The sequence below is a fragment of the Pristiophorus japonicus genome, unplaced genomic scaffold (assembly GCF_044704955.1).
Source record: "Pristiophorus japonicus isolate sPriJap1 unplaced genomic scaffold, sPriJap1.hap1 HAP1_SCAFFOLD_512, whole genome shotgun sequence".
In the NCBI taxonomy this organism is placed as follows: domain Eukaryota; kingdom Metazoa; phylum Chordata; class Chondrichthyes; family Pristiophoridae; genus Pristiophorus; species Pristiophorus japonicus.
Genome location: NW_027254418.1, coordinates 200,125 through 216,866, shown reverse-complemented (window position 1 = coordinate 216,866; position 16,742 = coordinate 200,125). Strand labels below are relative to the sequence as shown.

Below are 16,742 nucleotides of genomic sequence, written 5' to 3'. Positions count from 1 at the left end.
TTGTAACCTGTGTGTACTGTCTACAGGACCGGTGTGTATCTGAGTAAATGGCACTTTCTCTTACCTTTCTCCCCAGTCGATCTATTGAAGCGCTTTCAATCGGAAAGGGGCTCCATGGTTGGTGCTCTCACAATCCTGTGCTGGTTCACCTGCTGTTGTTCCTCAGTCCACAATCCCGGTTTCCTTCCAGCTGTGGAACATTCTCAATCACTCCGTGATTCACCGGGATCGAATTATCACAGGGCATAAAATTAGAAGATTAATGTTGTGAAGTGGAATGTAATGTAAAGTGTTTTTCCAAAGTTTCAGAAAAGTATATGTCCAGTATTTCTGTTTGATTTTATCCTTTTCCTCAAGATTCCTGTCCCGCCCATTTGGACTTACAGAAAATCACCAGAATTCTCCCCGGGTTACACACTAACTGATCTCACTGGAAGTTTCAGTCTATCTCCCGCATGTCCCCAAACACTGAGCTGCAGGGCTGTGTGTTCAGTCCGGTGCTTTCCCTCACAGACTCACCGCGCCCGCCTGCTCTGCCCCGGCCCCAGCCGCCCACCATCAGTCCGGTTCCCTGCGGCCCCCGGTTCCTCACATTATCCAACCGTTGGTTACAGCAAACTGCGCGGCATCCGGGGACTGGGGGTGGGGAGGGCGGTACCGAGAATGCGCACTGCCGCCACAGAGCGCGTTCGGTGCATAGTCCCGACAGTCTATTGGCTGCACGCAGCAGATTGCCAGCCACTCCCACCAATAGGAGCCGGCAGCGCCAAGGAGCCCTGCCCACTGTGTTGAAGGAAACTCTTTTGAGTTTACCTGCGAAAACATAAAACATTAAACGGTGCCACCCGACCTGGGTGACACACCAGACATTTACAAGGCCCTTTTTTTTTTTTCCCCTTTTTTAGTTTTTTTTTGTGTTTTTCTTTTTTTTTTTTTTTGGGGCACTAAAATCACAATTTTCCCCAGTGCCCCCTATAAAAGGGAAGGGGGACACTAAAAGCACCGGCAATTAAAACAAATTAAACTTAAAAACGTAAAATCAAATTAAAATTTGGTTGCCGGGCGTGATGATGCACTCCAGTCCCTCCGGTGCCCACCTCTCGCGGAAGGCCACGAGCGTACCGGTGGACACCGCGTGCTCCATCTCCAAGGACACCCTGGACCGGATGTAAGAGCGGAAGAGAGGCAGGCAGTCAGGTTGAACGACCCCCTCGACCGCCCGCTGCCTGGACCGGCTGATGGCACCCTTGGCCGTGCCCAGGAGCAGTCCTACGAGGAGGCCTTCGGACCTACCCGCTCCCCTCCGCACAGGGTGCCCAAAGATCAGGAGAGTGGGACTGAAGTGCAGCCAGAATTTCAGGAGCAGCCCCTTCAAATAATGGAACAGGGGCTGCAACCTCGTGCACTCAATAAAAACATGGAACACGGACTCCTCCAGACCGCAGAAATTGCAGGCGGCCTGGGAGTCCGTGAACCGGCTTAAAAATTTGTTGCACGGCACTGCTCCGTGCACCACCCTCCAGGCCAAGTCCCCGATGAATAGTGGGAGGACCCCTGCGTAGAGTGCCCTCCATCGGGGACCCCCGCCTCCTCCGGACGGCAAGATGGTACGCCATGGCGTGTCCGGACGGCCGGCGAGGATGGCAAAGTTGAGGGTGTGCAGGAGCAGCCCGTACAGGAAACCCCTCCGCGCGGAACTGAAAGGCACGGAGGGGATTTCCCCGAGGCGGCTCAAGTTGTGAGGCGCCGGCCCCCGAGGGAGGTTCCGGGGTTTGGCGCCGATGAGGAATTCCGTCCGGACGGGGGTCAGTTCGGACGGGATCTCCCCACGTGCTTGAGCCTCCTCGATGCACCTAACGGAGTCAGGGCCCAGAGCTGTTTTTAGCGACTCGATGGCATCGGCCGCGTGGCGGACGTTGGCAGAATTTAGGCGCCGCGCCAGTGTGTCTGGCGCCATCCAGCCCGCTCCTCCGCCATCGAGCAGGTCCCTGACCCTGGTCACCTCACCAGCCACAGCCCTCTCTTCCGACCGCCACATAAAACCTCGGCCGTGGAGGTAGGGATTCCCGAGCAGCGGTTCCTGCAGGACGGCCACCACTCAAGCCGGCGGAGAGCTGCGCTTGGTGGAGACTTTGTTCCAGACCCTGATGAGTTCCCTGTAAAAGACAGGCAGCTCCCGGAGGGCGGTCCTGGCACCCCCCAAGTTCACAAACAGGAGCTGCGTGTCATAATTGAGGTCGAGCTGCTGGCGGAAGAAATACCTCGCCAGAGCGCACCACCTAGGAGGGGGCTCGACGTAAAGGTATCTCTGCAGGGTCTGAAGACGGAAAGTCGCGAGCTGGGCGCTGACGCACACCAACGACTGACCGCCCTCCTCAAGCGGGAGACTCAAGACCGCGGCAGAGACCCAGTGCTTCCTGTTGTTCCAGAAGAAGTCCACCAGCTTCTTCTGTATCTTGGCGACAAACGCAGGGGGAGGGGTCAAAGTGACCAGCCGGTACCACAGCATTGCGGCCACCAGCTGGTTTATGACTAGCGCTCGACCCCTGTAGGACAGCACTCGGAGCAGTCCTGTCCAGCGCCCTAGGCGAGCGGCAACCTTGGCCTCCAGCTCCTGCCAGTTCGCCGGCCAGGCTCCCTCGTCGGGGCTAAGGTAGACTCCCAGATAGAGGAGATGGGTCGTGCTCCAGGCAAAAGGCCTGAGCTCCTCCGGCAGGGAGTCCACCCGCCACTGACCCACCAGGAGTCCGGAACATTTCTCCCAGTTGATCCTGGCGGAGGACGCGGCCGAGTAAATCTCCTGGCACTCACGCATCCTCCGCAGGTCAGCGGGATCCTCTATCGCGAGGAGCACGTCATCGGCGTAAGCCGAGAGGACGACCTCCACGCCCAGCCCTTGCAGAGCCAGTCCCGTCAACCTCGTCCGCAAGAGGCGCAGGAAAGGCTCCACGCAAACGGCGTATAACTGGCCGGACATGGGGCATCCCTGGCGCACCCCTCTCCTAAAGCGAAGGGGCGCCGTCAAGGACCCGTTAACCTTAATCAGAGACTCCGCGGCGGCGTACAAAAGTCGGATCCGGGCGACGAAATGCGTCCCGAACCCGAAAGCGCGCAGAGTTCCGAGCAGATAGTCGTGATCCACCCTGTCGAACGCCTTCTCTTGGTCGAGGGATAGGAAGGCGACCGACAGACCAGCCTCCTGGGAACAATGGATGAGGTCCCGGACCAGATGGATGTTATCGTGGATTGTCCGGCCCGGGACCGTGTATGACAGGTCGGGGTGGATCATGTGGTCCAGCACGGCACCAAGGCGAGCAGACATCGCCCTGGCGAAGATTTTGTAGTCCGTGCTGAGGAGGGAGACCGGGCGCCAGTTCTTAAGGAGGCGGAGATCGCCCTTCTTAGGCAGCAGGACGATGACTGCCCTGCGCCAAGAGAGGGGCATCTCCCCGGTCGCCAGACTTTCCCCCAGGACCCGCGCGTAGTCGCTCCCCAGGACGTCCCAGAACGCCCTGTGGAACTCCACGGTCAGCCCGTCCAGCCCCGGGGATTTTCCCCTCGAGAGCCGGGCGAGGGCACCGGTCAGCTCCGCCAGGCTTAGCGGAGCTTCCAGATTTTCGGCGCCCTCCGGGCTGACCTTCGGCAGGTCCTCCCACAAAACTCTACGCGCTTCCTCGCTGGACGGATCCGGAGAGAACAGAGCCCCGTAATATTCACGGACCCTGTTGTTGACGCCCTCCGGATCCGAGACGAGAGAGCCGTCGTCGGCCAGCAGCGTCAAGAGCTGCTTACGGACACTCTGCCTTTTTTCCAGCGAGTAGAAGAAGGGGGAGCCGCGGTCCAGATCCCGCAGGAACCGGATCCGCGACCTCACGAACGCGCCTCGGGACCCGACGAGCTGCAGGTCCTTCAGCGCGGCCTTCTTCGCTTCGTACACCGTCCGCAGGGCCGGGTCCTGGACGACTTGACCGAGACGGGCTTCCAGGTCGAGCACCTCTTTTTCTAGGCGCCCGACTCTGGCCGCCCGCCTCTTGGTCGACCCCCTCGCGTACTCTTGACAGAAGACGCGGACGTGAGCCTTGCCCACGTCCCACCATAGCCTCAAGGAGGGGAAGCCCCCCTGCTTCCTTCTCCAGTCGGACCAGAATCGACGGAACAAGTCCTGGAACCGCACGTCCTCCAGCAGCCGGTTGTTAAAGTGCCAGTACGCGGACCCCGTCCTCGCGCGGAGCGAAGCGAGCTCCGCCCACACCAGGTGGTGGTCCGAACACGGCACCGGCCGCATGGAGGCCGCCGGGACGCAGGAAACGTACGCCCGAGACACGTAAAGGCGGTCGACTCTAGACCATCCAACTCCAGGCCTCACCCAAGTAAAGGCGCTGGAGTCGGGGTGGAGATTTCGCCAGACGTCCACCAAGTCGAAGGACCCGACCAGGTCCCTCAACTTCTCCATCGCCGTCATGCACTGCGGGGCACCGGAGCGGTCCCTCGCCTCGAGGGTGCAGTTAAAATCCCCCCCGAGGACAATGCAGTCGCCGACGTCGACGGAGCCAAGAAGAGCGGACACCTCTTCAAAGAAGCGCGTTTGCTGCGGACCGGGCTGAGGGGCGTACACGTTCACGAGATGGAGCGGCACGTCCCCCAGGCGAACCGTTACGTGCAGCAAGCGGCCTGGCACGGGCTCCTCGACCCCCAAGATCTCCGGCTGAAAATGCGGGCCCAGCAAGATGGCCACCCCACTAGAAATGGCGGTGAGGTGGCTCATGCGGACCTCTCCTTGCCATTCCAGGAGCCACGTGGCTTCGTCTCCCGGAACGGTGTGGGTTTCTTGCAGGAAGCACACCGCATATTTCCCCTCCCGCAGGAGCGAAAAATTGTCAAATCTACGGCGTGCCCCTCTGCCGCCGTTGATGTTGAGGCTGGCTATGGTTATCTTCATGGCAAAAGCATAGTGCAACCTCTACCTTAACCTATTGTGGGGGAGGGAGCGGAGTCTTTTGTTGAACTCCGCTCCCTCCGCAGCCCAGCGAGGAGTCCCTCGAGCTCGCGCAGCTCAAGCTGTTGCGCCTTTGTCAAGGGCCCGCCCGCGGCCAAGGTTTTGACGGCGGCGCGGACGGACCCCTTGATCAGCTCTGGCTCGGACCATTTTTCCAGGGCCAGTCGGGCTTGGTTGCAGCGACCCCGGCTCTGGGCCAAAAAGTCCCGGAGTTCCCGTGCAGGAATGAGGATGGTCTCGGCGGCGGCCGCGAGCAGATCCACCGCCTCGCTGGCGGTGGTCTCTAGGTCTTCACCCGCGTCCCCCACCGAGTCCCCGTCCTCCTCCGGGAGGTGGCCGCCAGCAGCCGGCCCATCGACCGCACAAGATACGGCAAATGAACCGGCCGCTCCAACCGGCCCTGGCTCTGCCCCGATCCCACCCCCAGGATCGTCGGCAGAGGAGTCCCCACTGGGCTCTTTTAAAAATGGTGCTGGGTCGGGAAATGACAGCGGAAGGGGTTCCCCCTCCGCCCCAGGAACTGGGGAACAAGGAGAGACCCGGCCATAGGAAATCCCCAGGCTCCCCAAGTGCACCAGCTCCAAAGTAAGGGGCGAGGGTGGGCGTTCCTCCCCCTCCCCGCTGCCACCCCCCGGCCCAGCATCTACAGTTTCATTAAAATCAGTAAATTGTGTTTCTGCCGGGTCGAGCGACTCCCGGGGGAAGTTGGGTATTGGCTGTGCGGGCTCAGGTTCGGCCTTTTCGGCCCCGCCCGCCTCAGTCCCCGGGACGCCCGGCCCGGCGGCAATGCATTCTTCCGCTGGCCCCACGCCCCCCACGACAGGCAGATCTTCCACTCCATCCCCAGGAGGCAGCGGCTGGGCAGCCTCGACTGCCTCACCCTCCCCGGGGACAGACTCTTCGCGCCTGCAGCGCAATTTGGGAGCGCTGGTGGGGGACGCGGGACACGCGGCGGGCACCGACTCCTCCGCGGAGGGATGTTGTTCCCCCTCCGCCTCATCGGAGCCGCGCCTCCTTTTGTTCCTGGGGGCGCGCGGAGGCAGGGAGACCCCCATGTCTGCCGAGGCCTCCCGCTCCGCCCCCCCCTTTTCCTTTCCTTTCCCGCGCCCGGGCCCCTCTGTGGTGTTATTCAAGGGCTCGGGCACGGGGCACCACGCGCTCGCCGGTGACTGGGTTGGGCTGAGCGCGGTGGTCAAACTTTCCGGCGCACTGAGGGGACCCGCCTCTAGAGGTCTCGTCTTCTTCCGCGCCTTCCTTCCGTTCGGACGTTCTCCCTACCCCCCGCCGGAGGCCCTGAAAACAAAGGCCCCCGACGATGCCCGCGCACCCATGACTCCCGGCACGCGGACGCAACTCGGGGGAGGGGTGGCGGCGGCGCCAGCCTTGGCCGCCTTCGGTGGTTTGGCGGCCTTGGAGGCGGGGCAGTTCTTGCGAACGTGCCCCACCTCCTTGCAGGCATGGCACCGCACGCCGTCCGACGTCCAGAAGACGCGGTAGGCAGTCCCCTCGTGCACCACATTAAAACTTCCCTCCGTCGTGTCCTCCCGCGCCAGCCGGACAAAGAGCTGGCGGCGGAAGGAGAACAAGTGGCGCAGGCTGTTCTCCCTGAGGCCGAGCGGTATGGGGTTGATCCCTGACCTTACCTCCCCCAGTTGTTGTAGGTGAGGGAGGAGGAGCTCAGCGGGAACAAAGGGCGGGACGTTCGACACGATGACCCTCTGCGCGGTGGCCTCGAGAGGATCCACCGGCAGGAACGTCCCGCCCACCGTGAGCCCCCTTTCGAAGGCCAGGGACACCGCTCGCTCCGACCCCAGGAAGAACACAGCCTTCCCAGACATCTTGGAGGCTGCGACAATGGCCGAGGGGCCGACTACCCCAGCCATCGCCCGCACGCACTCCTCGATGCTCATTGTGGGGTGAGTGTAGCTCTTGACCCCGTGTTTCCTGGTTATAAGTCTGAAAGGTGGCAGGGCAGCGGGTGGCGCAGGAGGTGCCGTGGAAGCGGTTGCCACCTGCGCATACGTCTTCGCTGGCCCTGCCACCGGCGTGGATGGGGTCGCCATCACGGGGTCCCTTTAAGGGCTACACCCACCCCAAAGTCACAGGCCTTAATGGTCTTTAATGGCCTCGTTTGGTTTGACTGAGCAGAGGAGCTCTTAATGAGGCACCTCTCCCCTAGTTGGTAATTGGGGAGGGGCCTTGCTCCCTCTGCTCAGTTGTCTTAATTGTTTTTTTTTAAATTAGGAAGAAAGGGCTCTCAGAGAGAGAGGGGAGAAACAGAGAGTAACGGAGAAAGAGAGAGGGGGGTGGGGGGGGTGGGGACTGCGAGGGCAGGTCTCCCCTCGCAGCTGTGGGTGGGTGCACTCCCCAGATGTCAAAACACACAAGCACAGTCTTTGGGTTGGTCTTCAGGTGGGGGGAGAAGACGTCTTCACCTGGGGTAGCTAGAGCCACCAGGCACACACTCCTAACGATGTTAATTGGTGATTTAAAGAATCTTCAGCCTGGTAGCTCCAGCTATCCCAGGCTAGGCAAATGTGGGGGGGGTTCCAATTGTGGGGGGGGCCTAGTTGTAAGCACGGCCCCCACGCACACTACCACACACACACACACACACACACACACACACACACCCCCCGCGATGTTCCGGCCCTCAGTGGTCTTCTTTCCTCCCCCCACCGATACAACAAAGTCTTTTTGGGAAATGCACCCACACCCACCTGTATAAATGTAGAGTCTCCCTCCTTCCACACTGGTTTGTTGTTGGTTTTTCCCCCTCTCTCCAACTCCTTGCAGAAATGGTAAAGTTGTAAAAAAGTTTTCTTTTCTCCTCCTCTCCCTCTGGGTGAAAGTTGGTGGTGAAGCCCCTTCCCTCCTTCTCTTCCTGGGCTGGTCTCAGGGCTCTCCAGGCAGGAGCAAAAGTTGCTAGCTGCTTCTCTCACTGCTCACAGCTCCAACTGAGCAGGACACGCCTCCACTGCTCCACGATTGGTCCTTGTGCATGAATGACAGCGATAAGATCACAGTTATAAACGAAGTCAGACACCTTATCCTTTAGTCCACGCGACCGCTACTAGCCTACTGCACCTGGTGTTCCCACCCCGGGACACTCTCCCTCGGCCCCCTCTCCCCCCCGAGACACTTTCCCTGGGCCCCCTCTCCCCCCAGGACACTCTCCATCGGCCCCCTCTACAACCCGGGACACTCTCCCTCTCCCCCCGGGACACTCTCCCTCGACTCCCTCTCCCCACGGGACACTCTCCCTCGGCCCCCTCTCCCCCCAGGACACTCTCCCTCGGCCCCCTCTCCCCCCCAGGACACTCTCCCTCGGCCCCCTCTCCACCCCGGGACACTCTCCCTCTCCCCCCGGGACACTCTCCCTCGGCCCCCTCTCCCCCCGGGACACTCAGCTCCGCTCACTTTCCGCCATCTTGTTTAACTTCACCAACGGCCGGCCTCCGGGCTCCCTGGACATGCGCAGTGCCGCCTCACGGCGCGCTCAGGGAGGCGTTGTCCACCCCTGCAATTGGCTGATTGACTTGATTGACAGGCCGTCCACCAATCGCAGCCCAGTATCTTCCATTTCCCCCGCCCACTCCCACATTCGGAGGCGGTGCCGCTCACTCAGCGCCAGTGACGTCACCAATCCGGCAGCGCAAGCTGCGTGACGTCATCAACCCAGCAAGAAGGGGTGTGTGACATCAGAACCCCAGCAACGTGAGCTGTGTGACATCAGTAACCTGGCAACGCAGTCTGTGTGACGTCATGTAGCCTGGCAGGGAGGACACAGACCCCACAGATTAGCCGTGCACCGAGTCTGGCACCAGGGGAGGGCACCCACCCCACAGAATGACCGTGTACCGAGTCTGGCACCAGGGGAGGGCACCCACCCCACAGGATGGTGTATACCAAGCCTGGCACCAGTGGAGGGCACCCACCCCACAGGATAGCCGTGTACCGAGTCTGGCACCAGGGGAGGGCACCCACCCTACAGGATGGTGTATACCGAGCCTGGCACCAGGGGAGGGCACCCACCCCACAGGATGGCCGTGTATTGAGCCTGGCACAAGGGGAGGACACAAACCCCACAGGATGGCCGCGTATTGAGCATGGCACCAGGGCAGGGCACAAACCTCACAGGATGGCCGAGTTCCGAGCCTGGCAGCAGGAAAACCATGGGCCCATTGGTTGTCACGTGTGTGTCCTGTGGGACGGGAGCTGTGGGATTTATCATCAGTGACAGGCCCAGATTACCCGGGTGTATCAGCGCTGCATGGCCCACAGGACAGGAACAAGAAGGAGAGAATGTTCTGAAGTTCTATCCTGTACTTACAGTGACGACTTTTGTAAACTCCTTTTAAAGGGTATTAGAAGAAGAAGATTAGCACACGGGAAGCTCAAACCTAAAGATCACATCCATATCTGCCAGAGTCAGTCGATTCATCAAGAGCTGATTATCATCGTCCTTTTACATAAGAACATAAGAAATAGGAGCATGAGTAGGCCATACGGCCCCTGGAGCCTGCTCCACCATTTAATACAATCATGGCTGATCTGATTATAGACTCAGGTCCACTTTCCTGCCCGCTCCCCGTAACCCTTTAATCCCTTATCGGTTAAGAAACTGTCTACCGCTGTCTTAAATTTATTCAATGTCCCAGCTTCCACAATTCTCTGAGGCAGCGAATTCCACAGATTTACAACCCTGAGAGAAGAAATTTCTCCTCATCTCAGTTTTAAATGGGCGCCCCCTTATTCTAAGATTATGCCCCCAAGTTCTAGTCTCCCCTATCAGTGGAAACATCCTCTCTGCATCCACCTTGTCAAGCCCCCTCATAATCATATACGTTTCGATAAGATCACCTCTCATTCTTCTGAATTCCAATGAGTATAGGCCCATTCTACTCAACCTTTCCTCGTAAGTCAACAACCTCATCTCCGGAATCAACCTAGTGAACCTTCTCCGAACTGCCTCCAAAGCAAGTATATCCTTTTGTTGTAAATACGGAAACCAAGGCAGTATTCCAGGTGTGGCCTCACCAATACCCTGTAAAACTGTAGCAAGACTTCCCTGCTTTTATACTCCATCCCCTTTGCAATAAAGACCATGATACCATTGGCCTTCCTGATCACTTGCTGTACCTGAATATTAAACTTTTGTGCTTCATGCACAAATAACCCCAGGTCCCGCTGTACTGCAGCACTTTGCAATTTTCCTCCATTAAAATTTTAACTTGCTCTTTGATTTTTTTTGCCAAAGTGCATGACCTCACACTTTCCAACATTACACTCCATCTGCCAAATTTTTGCCCACTCACTTAGCCTATCTATGTCGTTTTGCAGGTATTTTGTGTCCTCCTCACCACACATTGCTTTTTATCCCATCTTTGCATCATCAGCAAACTTGGCTATGTTACACTCGGTCCTTTCTTCCAAGTTGTTAATATAGATTGTAAATAGTTGGGGTCCCAGCGGCACCCATTTATCCCAACTCTGTTTTCTGTTAGTTAGCCAATCCTTTATCCATGCTATCTATTACCCTCAACCCCGTGAACTTTTATCTTGCGCAGTAATCTTTTATATGGCACCTTGTCAAATGCCTTCTGGAAGTCCAAATACACCACATCCACTGGTTCCCTTTTCTCCACCATGTTCGTTACATCCTCAAAGAATTCCAGCAAATTTGTCAAACATGACTTCCCCTTCATAAATCCATGCTGACTCTGCCTGACCGAATTATACTTTTCCAAATATCCTGCTACTGCTTCTTTAATAATGGACTCCCAACCACAGATGTTAGGCTAACTGGTCTAGTTTCCTGCTTTTTGTCTGTCTCCTTTTTAAATAGGGGCGTTACATTTACCGTTCTCCAATCGGCTGGGACCTCCCAGAATCCAGGGAATTTTGTGAAATTATAACCAATGCATCTACTATCCCTGCTGTTACTTCTCTTAAGACCATAGGATGCAAGCCATCAGGTCCAGGGGATTTACCCGCCTTTAGTCCCATTATCTTACTTCTTAGTGATTGTGATCAGTTCCTCCCCCCCTATATTCCCTCGACTGTCCACTGTTGGAATATTGTTTGTGTCCTCGACCATAAAAACTAATACAAAATATTTGTTTAGAGTTTCTGCCATCTCCATGTTCCCCATTACTAATTCCCGTTCTCATCCTCTGAGGGACCAACATTTACTTTAGCCATCTTTTCCTTTTTATATACCTATAGAAACTCTTGCTATCCATTTTTATATTTTGTGCTAGTTTACTTTCATAGTCTATCTTCCCTTTCTTCATGATTTTTTAGACATTCTTTGCTAGTTTATAAAAGCTTCCCAATCTTCTGTCCTCCCACTTGTTTTGGCCACGTTGTATGCCCTTGTTTTTAATTGGATACCGTCCTTTACTTCTTTAGTTAGCCACGGGTGACTATTTTTTCTTTTACACCCTCAATGGAACTGGAACTGGATTGCAGTGGGACTTACAGGAGAATATTAAAGTTAGCACCACAGAAATAATTACATCTGAGCGTCGCCATCAGGGCAACCTAGTCCCGGGGCATTCATTCATCGTGGGCCACCCTGACCTGCGAGAGGACACCACCGCAGGTCGGGAGGATAAAAGAGCAGCGAGGGTCCTGGAACATTGTGGGTCATCCCGACCTGCGAGAGGACATATTCTCATCCGTTCCGTGTACTGCTTTCATCTGCATAGTGCTACATGTAACATGATTCGTGATCGGTATTGAAATGTATCCTGGAATGTAATGTAAACCTGTTATTATCTGCTCCATGTAATACCCTTATTTGCACAGTACTACATGTAATGTGATTTATGGATTGTACTAAACTGTACCCTGAAATGAAATGCACGGTAGTGCATCGTATGGAACTGCTGTCAGCATCTAAATGAATTGTATGGAATTGTTGACCGCAATGTATTGAACTATTTTCCAATGTATTGTGAAAATTTTATATGAATAAAGTATATTTTTGAAGAAAAAAAAGCCACCATGGGTCAGGAGGATAAAAGAGCATACCACTGCAGCTTCCAGAGTGAACTGCTACAAGTGTGCGACAGCTTCAAGGTGGGTGACTGGATGACATCATCAAAACCCAGGTCGCAGTTTGGTGCGTGGGCAGGAACATCGGCGGGGTGCAGGTACAGCGGAGAAGCGGGAAGGTCGGGGCGGATGAGCGGTGAGAGATCGTGGCGGAGGAACGGTGAGAAATCGTGGCGGGGGTGCGGTGAATGAGGGTACGGTGCCCAGAAGAGCCGAGGGCCCAGGGGCAGCACGGGCCTGCCCACACTGTGTGCGCACTAGATCCTTGCAGCAGAGCAGGTCTCCTGCCGTCCTGGTTAACCCTTGCCGCTGGATAAAGGCCGAGCTCTGTCAATCACAAATTAAAACAAACCAGGCACAGGCATCTTCCACCCTTCCATTGGAGTTCAGGACTGGAATATCGGCTCCTTCATTGAAACAACTGCAAACCCATGTGGAAGCAAGTCATCCTGGTTCCAGGGACCGCCGATGATGATAAAGACCATTGTTGGGGAGATTGCGGGTATTCCCGGGATTCTGTAGATATTGTGGGAGGCCGATTCGGTGACAATCGCAGATCCACCCCGGAATAGACAAAACAATCTGTGACCCTCCTGTGAAGTGCCTGTGGACCTTTTACTGCGATAAAGCCGCAATATAAAGACAAGTTGTTGTTATTGTCCCGCCAATCCCTCTTTTTTTTCATAGGCAGTCCCTCGGAATCAAGGAAGACTTGCTTACCCTCCTAAAATATGAGTTCTTTAGTGGTTGAACAGTCTAATACGAGAGCCACAGACCCTGTCACAGGTGGGACAGATATTCGTCGGAGGAAGGGGTGGATGGCACTGATTTACCACATATTCCTTCCGCTGCTTGCACCTGACCTCTTCACGTTCGCGGCGTTGAGATTCGAAGAGCTCAACGCCCTCCCGGATGCACTTTCTCCACTTCGAGTGGTCTTCGGCCAGGGTCTCCCAGGTGTCGGTGGAGATGTTGCACTTTATCAGGGAGGCTTCAAGGGTGTCCTTGTAATGTTTCCTCTGCCCTCCTTCGGCTTGTTTGCCGTGACGGAGTTCCGGTTAGAGCGCTTGCTTTAGGAGTCTCATGTCTGGGGCATGCGGACAATGTGGCCTGCCCAGCGGAGCTGATCGAGTGTGGTCAGTTCTTCGATGCTGGGGATGTTGACCTGGTCGAGGACGCTAACGTTGGTGCATCTGTCCTCCCAGGGGATTTATAGAAACATAGAAACATAGAAAATAGGTGCAGGAGCAGGCCATTCAGCCCTTCTAGCCTGCACCGCCATTCAATGAGTTCATGGCTGAACATGAAACTTCAGTACCCACTTCCTGCTTTCACGCCATACCCCTTGATCCCCCGAGTAGTAAGGACTTCATATAACTCCCTTTTGAATATATTTAGTGAATTGGCCTCAACTACTTCCTGTGGTAGAGAATTCCACAGGTTCACCACTCTCTGGGTGAAGAAGTTTCTCCTTATCTCGGTCCTAAATGGCTTACCCCTTATCCTTAGACTGTGACCCCTGGTTCTGGACTTCCCCAACATTGGGAACATTCTTCCTGCATCCAACCTGTCCAAAACAGTCAGAATTTTAAACGTTTCTATGAGGTCCCCTCTCACTCTTCTGAACTCCAGTGAATACAAGCCCAGTTGATCCAGTCTTTCTTGATAGGTCAGTCCCACCATCCCGGGAATCAGTCTGGTGAATCTTCGCTGCACTCCCTCAATAGCAAGAATGTCCTTCCTCAAGTTAGGAGACCAAAACTGTACACAATACTCCAGGTGTGGCCTCACCAAGGCCCTGTACAACTGTAGCAACACCTCCCTGCCCCTGTACTCAAATCCCCTCGCTATGAAGGCCAACATGCCATTTGCTTTCTTAACCGCCTGCTGTACCTGCATGCCAACCTTCAATGACTGATGTACCATGACACCCAGGTCTCGTTGCACCTTCCCTTTTCCTAATCTGTCACCATTCAGATAATAGTCTGTCTCTCTGTTTTTACCACCAAAGTGGATAACCTCACATTTATCCACATTATACTTCATCTGCCACGCATTTGCCCACTCACCTAACCTATCCAAGTCACTCTGTAGCCTCATAGCATCCTCCTCGCAGCTCACACTGCCACCCAACTTAGTGTCATCCGCAAATTTGGAGATACTACATTTAATCCCCTCGTCTAAATCATTAATGTACAATGTAAACAGCTGGGGCCCCAGCACAGAATCCTGCGGTACCCCACTAGTCACTGCCTGCCATTCCGAAAAGTACCCATTTACTCCTACTCTTTGCTTCCTGTCTGACAACCAGTTCTCAATCCACGTCAGCACACTACCCCCAATCCCATGTGCTTTAACTTTGCACATTAATCTCCTGTGTGGGATCTTGTCGAAAGCCTTCTGAAAGTCCAAATATACCACATCAACTGGTACTCCTTTGTCCACTTTATTGGAAACATCCTCAAAAAATTCCAGAAGATTTGTCAAGCATGATCTCCCTTTCACAAATCCATGCTGACTTGGACCTATCATGTCACCATTTTCCAAATGCGCTGCTATGACATCCTTAATAATTGATTCCATCATTTTACCCACTACTGAGGTCAGGCTGACCGGTCTATAATTCCCTGCTTTCTCTCTCATTCCTTTTTTAAAAAGTGGGGTTACATTGGCTACCCTCCACTCGATAGGAACTGATCCAGAGTCAATGGAATGTTGGAAAATGACTGTCAATGCATCCGCTATTTCCAAGGCCACCTCCTTAAGTACTCTGGGATGCAGTCCATCAGGCCCTGGGGATTTATCGGCCTTCAATCCCATCAATTTCCCCAACACAATTTCCCGACTAATAAAGATTTCCCTCAGTTCCTACTCCTTAATAGACCCTCTGACCACTTTTATATCCGGAAGGTTGTTTGTGTCCTCCTTAGTGAATACCGAACCAAAGTACTTGTTCAATTGGTCTGCCATTTCTTTGTTCCCCGTTATAACTTCCCCTGATTCTGACTGCAGGGGACCTACGTTTGTCTTTACTAACCTTTTTCTCTTTACATACCTATAGAAACTTTTGCAATCCGCCTTAATGTTCCCTGCAAGCTTCTTCTCGTACTCCATTTTCCCTGCCCTAATCAAACCCTTTGTCCTCCTCTGCTAAGTTCTCAATTTCTCCCAGTCCCCAGGTTCGCTGCTATTTCTGGCCAATTTGTATGCCATTTCCTTGGCTTTAATACTATCCCTGATTTCCCTAGATAGCCACGGTTGAGCCACCTTCCCTTTTTTATTTTTACGCCAGACAGGAATGTACAATTGTTGTAATTCATCCATGCGGTCTCTAAATGTCTGCCATTGCCCATCCACAGTCAACCCCTTAAGTATCATTAGCCAATCTATCTTAGCCAATTCATGCCTCATACCTTCAAAGTTACCCTTCTTTAAGTTCTGGACCATGGTCTCTGAATTAACTGTTTCATTCTCCATCCTAATGCAGAATTCCACCATATTATGGTCACTCTTCCCCAAGGGGCCTCGCACAATGAGATTGCTAATTAATCCTCTCTCATTACACAACACCCAGTCTAAGATGGCCTCCCCCCTAGTTGGTTCCTCGACATATTGGTCTAGAAAACCATCCCTTATGCATTCCAGGAAATCCTCCTCCACCGTATTGCTTCCAGTTTGGCTAGCCCAATCTATGTGCATATTAAAGTCACCCATTATAACTGTTGCACCTTTATTGCATGCACTCCTAATTTCCTGTTTGATGCCCTCCCCAACATCACTACTACTGTTTGGAGGTCTGTACACAACTCCCACTAACGATTTTTGCCCTTTAGTGTTCTGCAGCTCTACCCATATAGATTCCACATCATCCAAGCTAATGTCTTTCCTAACTATTGCATTAATCTCCTCTTTAACCAGCAATGCTACCCCACTTCCTTTTCCTTTTATTCTATCCTTCCTGAATGTTGAATACCCCTGGATGTTGAGTTCCCAGCCCTGATCATCCTGGAGCCACGTCTCCGTAATCCCAATCACATCATATTTGTTAACATCTATTTGCACAGTTAATTCATCCACCTTATTGCGGATACTCCTTGCATTAAGACACAAAGCCTTCAGGCTTGCTTTTTTAACACCCTTTGTCCTTTTAGAATTTTGCTGTACAGTGGCCCTTTTTGTTCTTTGCCTTGGGTTTCTCTGCCCTCCACTTTTCCTTATCTCCTTTCTGTCTTTTGCTTTTGCCTCATTTTTGTCTCCCTCTGTCTCCCTGTATAGGTTCCCATCCCCCTGCAATATTAGTTTAACTCCTCCCCAACAGCACTAGCAAACACTCCCCCTAGGACATTGGTTCCGGACCTGCCCAGGTGCAGACCGTCCGGTTTGTACTGGTCCCACCTCCTCCAGAACCGGTTCCAATGCCCCAAGAATTTGAATCCCTCCCTGCTGCACCACTGCTCAAGCCATGTATTCATCTGCGCTATCCTGCGATTCCTACTCTGACTAGCACGTGGCACTGGTAGCAATCCCGAGATTACTACTTTTGAGGTCCTACTTTTTAATTTAGCTCCTAGCTCCTTAAATTCTTTTCGTAGGACCTCATCCCTTTTTTTTACCTATGTCGTTGGTACCAATGTGCACCACGACAACTGGCTGTTCTCCCTCCCATTTCAGAATGTCCAGCACC

At 54.1% G+C, this 16,742-nt stretch overlaps 1 protein-coding gene across 1 annotated transcript in view; it reads right to left on the bottom strand.

The window, feature by feature from the left end:
• LOC139253803 (zinc finger protein 271-like) overlaps positions 1-999 on the bottom strand; it is an 82,905-nt gene extending 81,906 nt beyond the window's left edge. Inside the window, exon 1 of the mRNA XM_070873560.1 lies at positions 65-999. The gene's annotated coding sequence lies outside the window, so the exon portion shown is untranslated. The remainder of the gene's footprint in view (positions 1-64) is intronic.
• Between the last annotated feature and the right edge of the window lie 15,743 nt (positions 1,000-16,742).